General features: G+C 30.9%; 1 pseudogene; it reads left to right on the top strand.

The window, feature by feature from the left end:
• Nucleotides 1–284: 284 nt before the first annotated feature.
• LOC118029501 (monolignol oxidoreductase AtBBE-like 13) lies at nucleotides 285–2,067 on the top strand (annotated as a pseudogene).
• The last annotated feature ends 6,082 nt before the right edge of the window (nucleotides 2,068–8,149 follow it).

The following is an 8,149-nucleotide window of genomic DNA, read 5'->3' as shown; positions in this document are numbered from 1 at the left end:
ACCAGCTAGAGTTATTTTTAATTAATTAGACATTGAATGGCCAAAAAGTCTGATCTTAAAGATTTGAGATTGCCGACATATCAATTGTTCAGATTGACAATTCAATTCTAATGTCATCTAAAAAATTTCTGCTATGCAAAGATTGCAGAGTAATATTATATTCCTAAGATAATGTAAAGATTAAAACAATTTCCGGTCACCTCATCGCAGATCCTCTCTATAAGAGAACACCTTGAGACATTAAGTCTTGAAAGCAAGCCAGAGAAGCAAGAAAACAGGAAAAAATGGTGCCTTCAAGATCTTTCCATACTTTCAATACTTGTGGTCCTCCTCCTATCTCCATTTATAGTTTCACTTCCAATTCAGGATAGGTTTCTAAAATGTCTCTCAAAATATGCAGATACATCCTTTCCCTTTTCCACTGTCTTGTATACCCCACAAAACTCTTCTTTCACTAGTGTCTTACAATCTTCTGCTCAAAACCTCAGGTTCACCTTGCCTTCAGTACCGAAACCTGAGTTTATCTTCACTCCCTTAAAAGAATCTCACATCCAAGCTGTTGTTATTTGCTCTAAGCAGCTTGGAATTCACCTTAGAGTCCGTAGCGGAGGCCATGATTTTGAGGGACTCTCTTATGTTTCAGAAATTGAGACACCTTTCATTGTTGTGGACCTTGCCAAGCTCCGGTCCATCAGCGTTGATATTGAGCACAACAGCGCGTGGGTTCAGGTGGGTGCCACGAATGGTGAACTTTACTACAGAATTTCTGAGAAAAGCAAAACCCATGGCTTCCCAGCTGGCACTTGCACAAGTTTAGGTATGGGTGGGCACATTTCAGGAGGTGCATATGGTGCCATGGTGCGAAAATATGGCCTTGGAGCGGACAACGTCGTTGATGCACATCTAATTGATGTTCATGGTAGACTTCTCAACCGAAAACTCATGGGCGAAGATCTTTTCTGGGCCATCAGAGGAGGTGCAGGGGGGAGCTTCGGAATAGTCACCGCCTGGAAGGTAAAATTGGTTCCCGTACCATCAACCGTGACTGTATTTACCGTTACCAAGACGTTAGAACAAGGTGCAACTAAGATCCTTTATAGATGGCAAGAAATTGCTGATAAACTAGACGAGGATCTTTTCATCAGAGTACTCATTCAGACAGCTAACGTCACCTCCCAAGGTAAAAGAACCATTGCTACTTCTTACAATTCCTTGTTTCTTGGTGATGCCAGCAGGCTTCTTCAGATAATGCAGCACAACTTCCCTGAATTGGGTTTGACACGACAAGATTGTATCGAAACAAACTGGATCAATTCCACCGTGTATTTAGCTGGCTTCTCAAATAATACTCCTCCTGAAATTTTCCTTCAAAGAACGAACCTGCTCAGGGCCTACTTCAAAGGCAAATCTGACTATGCCAAAGAACCCATTCCTGAAAAGGCACTTGAAGGGTTATGGGAGAAGTTATTTGAAGTAGAGAGTCCTACAGTAGTGTTCACTCCTTATGGTGGAATGATGAGCCAAATTTCAGAATCTCAGACTCCTTTCCCTCATAGAAAAGGTACCAAGTTCATGATCCTTTACTGGTCCAGTTGGCAAGATGCAACGGAAAACGTTGCAAAGCATATAGATTGGACTCGGAAGGTTTACAGTTACATGACACCTTATGTCTCAAAGAATCCTAGGGAAGCATATGTGAATTACAGGGATCTTGATTTGGGCATGAACAGAAATTCTAACACAAGTTTTGTTGAAGCGAGTGTTTTTGGTACAAAGTACTTCAAGGATAACTTCTACAGGTTGGTGCATGTGAAGACCAAAGCTGATCCTGATAATTTCTTCAGACACGAACAAAGCATTCCACCACTTCCACTGCACATGAGATAAAAGTGGAATTCATCTCCAGCAAAGCTTAGTTGGATCACTATTTTCACAAGTCTTGATCGATTTTTTTTTTTAATACTTCAGCTAAATAAAGAAATGCCATGTTATGCAATCATGCCGTCTGGGGTTTATTTATTATAAATAAAAACTTTGCATTGAATAGTCCAATTTGTCGATGAAGAATGATGGAAAAATGTTTCGAGTTAAAATAGTCAACTAGGAAACACCCTTCTTTAGGTTTGTTGATTTTGCCACTGCTCTCATCAAACTATTTTTTTTCTTTTTTCTAAGTATCCCTTAGCTTTTCAATTTTATCATTCCATCTCTCTATTTTTTTAAAAAAATATTTATTTATTATTTTCATACTTTGTGCTAACTTCTTGAATCTCTTTTAATTAAATATTATTTTAAGCACATGTATAGGAACTACTAGTATTAAATTAATTCCAATAATGGGGAAGAAGGTTTTTCTTCCTTTTCTTTTGTAGCGTCCGTTTGTCTCTCTTCTAAAAACCCAAAACCCCAACATAACCCACACCCTCTCATGACCTATCGCCATGATGAAAAAGCCAGGAGAGCGATGCCCTGTAGGCGGTTCTAAAGCGACTGCACAAAGACCACCCCAGCCACCTTACCCTCGTACCATGACTAGACAAGGTAGTAGCTCTCTCTTCCCCTTTCCCCTTTATAAATACCAGGGGAGAGAGAGGAGCAGGGGACGAAAAAAAGACGGGGGAGACTATAGAGAGGAGAACGAAGAAAAACAAAAAGAAAGAGAAAAACAAAAGAAAAAAAAGAGAGCAGAAGGAAACATGGGAAAACAGTGAGAGAACGGAAGAAAGGAAAGGGAAGGGCAAGCAGAAAAGAAAGGAAAACACAGAGAGGGAGTACGAAAGGAAAGAAAACAAAACGCAAAAGAAGAACGAAAAACAGAGAAAAAGAGGAGAAAAACAGTCTATCTCCCTCTGTTACTAACAGTAGCACCACCACCGCCACAACGCCACCACGAGCCACTGTCAACATCAGCAGCCACGTCGCTCCTACTCCAGGTAAGCTCCTTCCCCACTTTTGTTCCATCTTCTTACTTGTTCCCCTTTTCTATCATTTGCATGCAAAACGTGAGCAATTCACGTTCTGCTGCAAATGAATTATGATTCATTATTGTGCTCAACATAATAACTAGTTGATGGTTTCATGGGCTAGGTACAATCTTATTTAAAGTAGGTCTTTCAAATGGGCCAGTCTTGACTCAGTTTCTTTTGGTATGAGTTTCGGCCCAAATAAGGCGGGCCCAGCCCATATATTTGGGCTGGGCCAATATAATACTATATATTTTAGAAAAAAATTTAAAAATTTCCCAAAAATCCTATATGTTTTTGTGATTTTCTTGTGTCCTTTTCTATAAATTTTGATCAATATTAGTTTGTATTTTTATATAATAAAGATACAAATCTAATATTAAAATACCTATTTTTTTATTAAAAAAATATTAAAATTACAAAAAAAATACGTCTTGTTTATATACATACAATTAAGTTTCTCAAAACTTATAAGAAATTTTCATATCATATTTTCATATAATTTTTTTTTAAATATGTATTAGCAAGTATTTTAATTTTAATAATCAGTTTATTAAAGTGATAAGAACTACGTTAATATTTTCAAAATTTCAGAAAAAATTATTTTGTTTTTTGTTTTTTTTAGTATAATTTGAGATTATAAACTTATATGCAAAACACACACACACATATTATATATATATATATATATATATATATATATATATATATAATATATATATATATATATATATATAGTTTTTTCTAAAACTTTCGCTAATGAAAAGTTACAAGGCACTTTTATGAAATGCCCTCTCAAAATCAAAATTATGCATCTGGCCCATCCACTTTGCTTTTCTAGATTCGGCCCTCCTTGTCCTTGGCACTTGACACCCAAAACTAAATATTAATAGCTAAGCGGTTAAATGTAATATTTATAAGTTACTTGCTTTGTAATATTTATTTAAATCTTCAAATCTTCTACAGGTTGGTGCGTGTGAAGACCAAAGTTGATCCTGACAATTTCTTCAGGCATGAACAAAGCATCCCACCTCTTCCACTACACATGAGATAAAAAACCCCTAAACAAACTTTGCATTGAACGGTCCAATTTGTTGAAGAAATGATGGGAAAATGTTTCAAATAAAAATGGTCAACTAGAAAACAGTACCCTTCTTGACGTTTGGTGGTTTTGCCACTGCTTTCATCAAACTCCTTTTTTTTCCCCTTCTAGCTATCCCTTAACATTTCAATTTTATCCTTCCATCTTTTTTTTTTTTTTAAAAAAAAATTTTCTTTATCATTTTTCATATTTTCTTTCATTTTTTTTAAATATTATTTTAAGCAGTTGTATAGGAACTAGTAGTATTAAGTTAATTCTAACAAATCTTATCAAATTTGATTGCGTCACTCCATTTTTAAAAGTGTTTTTGAAAAAATTAAATTTTTTTTTTACTTTGAATTAATATATTTTTAATGTTTTCAAATTATTTTGATGTGCTTATTTAAAAAATAATTTTTTAAAATAAAAAAATATTATTAATATATTTTTTTTTGAGTGAAAAATATTTAAAAGATAACTATAATCATACTCCTAAATATACACAAACATCTGAGTTTAAGTCATTCAAAGGTTCCTTGTGAGACTAAACCTAAAATCTTGCTTTCACATTCCAAGGCTTACATCGACGACAACCTTAGTCAAATCAAAAGTACAAAAAAATAAAAGAAAGAAAGAGTATTGAATTGTATGGGTTAATCTCAAATCGATTGGCTTAAAAATTTTAAATGTTGGAGGTTCAAATCTGGTGTGTGTGTATTGATGATCTGTTGAATCTTGGACTATATAATATGATATATTTCTCTATCATTAAAACTCTAAAAAAATTAAGACTCTTTATATTAAATTGAAGCAGGTTAGTATATTTATTCATTTCACATGATAACAACTTCGTATTGTAGTTTATTATATAGTTGATTAGCATGCATTTTTAAGTCTGTAGTGAGCATCTCAAAATGGGCTAAACCCCAATATTTAGTAAATCTGCGTCATTTGAACCTTTATTGTTACAATAAAATAAACCATTATTTGGGTCTCTGTGCCTATCCACAAAATGGGATAAAGCCCATTTAGTAAATCTTTTTTGTTATTACAGATGATGAAGGAAAAACAAAATTCTAGATCCTTTTTTATTAAAATTTTTCTTTTCAATGATTAGAGTATTTATAATTTAGGTTTTCATATGATGAGATTAAATCTCTTTGGTGTGCTTTGAAACACACAATCTAATTTGAAACCAATTCTTTTGGGATTTTTTTTAATAATAAAAAACATAAAAATAATAATATGAAGAGTAAATTCACTTACCACATGAATTAAGGTCTAAAATGTTGATAGATGCATAGTGAAATTAGTTTTTCGAAAGGATTTAAGCTCATTGCTTGCTAGCTACCTCACAAGGCTCATGGATCAATTTAACATGGTTGTGCATGTATTTTTGAGGTTAATTTTATTTTGAACACCCAATTTTATATTTTAAACATTTTAGTCTAATCTTGATTGCACCATTTAAAGGGACTTTGTTTTTTTTTAATATCCCTTGTTAATCTTGTCCTCACGAATGGATTTATGGGTGGCCTTGGCGCCCCGCAATTTTAAAGAATTTCTAAAGTCCTCCCTCAAAATCAAAATTTGCCCCCTCCACTTTACTAAATCTATATTCGGCCTTCCTTGTCCTCCATACACTATACACCCAAAATTAAATACTTGGCCTTCCTTGTCTTCAGTAGTATTATTTGAGGTATTTAGTTGTTAAGAAATAAAATTATTTTTGATGAGAGAACTATAAACTTGTTTGGTTATTTCTTTATTATTTCTCATCGAGTTGCTATTTGGTTACTTATTCTGGATTCAAACTTTACTTATACAAGAAATAATCTCTTAAGATTTTCTAATGACATCAAATTGTGATTTAATAAAAAATCTTAAGTAATTTCTTTGTTTTTGTTGTAACAGATCAGTTTTTTTTTATGTCCCTGTATTTTACTTTGGTTATTGATTTTATAGCCTTTTCAATATACTCTCTATTTTACACATACACACACAAGGTTAGGCCATGTGCAATTGACAAATTAATTAGCTTGGGTGAAATGTAAACCTGCTTAGATGTCATTTCCTAGTTTTCAAGTTAACCCAACTCAGTGGACGCCTTTGATTTTCTAGAACGCTTTTCAACCTGGCCAAATTTGAGATTACATGCGGCTTTAGGCAACTTTTCAAATTTGATTGCTTCGACTACTTGCATGCACCTTGTCATTTTAAACTTTTCAAAAGATTGACTGTAAAAACAATTCTACATACAAAGCTAGCAGTATTATCCTCACCTAATAGTTTTAATATCTTTTACATGTGATTATTTTGTTTGTAAGATATGACAGAGAGCCAATAATTCTTTGCGCAACTGCTAATTTTCAATAATGCTGTTTTTACGCGTTGAAGTCAAAGAAGAAACTTAATTTGATTTGATTAACAATGGATTGGGATTGAATTTAGTTAATACTATAAGAAGTTAAATCGTTATAACTAGATTAGATTTAAAAGGTTTTTTTTTTTTTTAAATTAATATGATTATTAAAATCAACTTGAATATATATCAACTAATTTAATAAGTTTTGAAATCAACTATCATAAAAAAAAATCTTAAAATGAGCTCATGGAGTTGCAATTTTATTAATGTTTTAATTAATTTTGAATTTTTAGTTTTATTTTTTGATTCCATGCTACTTTCTATATGAATTAAAACTTGACTATTTATATATATATAAAAAACCTTGACTATTTATATTTTGTAAAGGTTAGTTTCAAGCCTATTAGTTGAATCGTAATTTTTTTTTAGGGTAGAATATTAAAAAAGATAATAAAATCATGAATTAGAGTCTGTCTATTATTTTTCTTTTTAAAATTCTGTTTTCTTTATTCTTACATTTCTTTGGCTGCGTCTCCGAAACACTTGTCAAACTGACCGAATTTAAAATTACTTATTTCTAAATGTTTTAGGCAACTTTTCAATTCGATTGCTTTGACTACGTGCCTTGTCATTTCAAACTTTTCAAACTATTGACGGTAAAAAGAATTATTATATTATATAAAAAGCTAGAAAACACGAGAAAAAACAAGTTTTCTTCATGAAATCATGTGAATTGTTACAATATATTTTTTTAATATTTTTTATAACACATGTTTTTTATTTTCTTTTACTTTGTTTTTTATATAATTTTTTCATTTTTTTTAAGGATAGAATATTAAAAGAGATAATAAAATCATGAATTAGAGTCTATCTATGATTTTTCTTTTGAAAATTTAAGATTACTTATTTCTTAATGTTTTAGGCAACTTTTCAATTTGATTGCTTTGAATACGTGCTTTGTCATTTCAAACTTTTCAAAATATTTTATGAAGTATAAAAAAAATTTAAAGAATACGTGGGAAATCATTGTTCACTTAACATCAGTTCACAGTATTTTGTTTTTGTTTTTTGAATTTTTATTATAATAAATTTTTTTTCAAATTTATTTATATTGATTTTATCTTTTAAAATTAAAATAGTTAAAAATTTAGCTTCGTAATTTATTTTTTTATTTTGCCTTTATATGAGGTTAATGTGGTTTATGAGTTTTCCAAGACAACCTGGATTGTCATAGTTTACAAGTTTGATGGGTCTTCTTTTTTTTTTTTTTAATTAAACTTGACTTTTTTGTAGTCTATTTTTTTTTCTTATATAGTTAAAAAAAATGCTTTTAACAAAAAATCATTTTATTAAACTTTATAAAGTAACAAAAATTAAAAATGGTGAGGAATACATTTCACCGTGAATGATAATATAGTAATTCATAGTGTTTTGCTTTTTTTTTTTTCTTTTTTAATTTTTGTTATGATTTTTTTTCAATTTTTTTTTTGTGGATTTTTTCTTTTTAATACAGGGATTGTTAAGAATTTGACTTCATAATTTGTTTCTTTTTATTTTACCTTTCTTCTATAAGGCTAACATGGTTTGCATGTTTTCTAAAGTAACTTGGGTTGCCCTAATTTATAAGTTTGGTGAGGTGTTTTTTTTAATTAAACTTGACTTTTTTTTATCATTTATTCTTTTCTCATATAGTTAAAAAAAATAATTCCATAAAAAAGTCATGTTATTAAACTTTATAAA

This window comes from Populus alba, chromosome 11 (assembly GCF_005239225.2).
Source record: "Populus alba chromosome 11, ASM523922v2, whole genome shotgun sequence".
Taxonomy (NCBI): domain Eukaryota; kingdom Viridiplantae; phylum Streptophyta; class Magnoliopsida; order Malpighiales; family Salicaceae; genus Populus; species Populus alba.
Note: the sequence above shows the minus strand (reverse complement) of the source record. Positions and strands in the feature narration are given on the sequence as shown.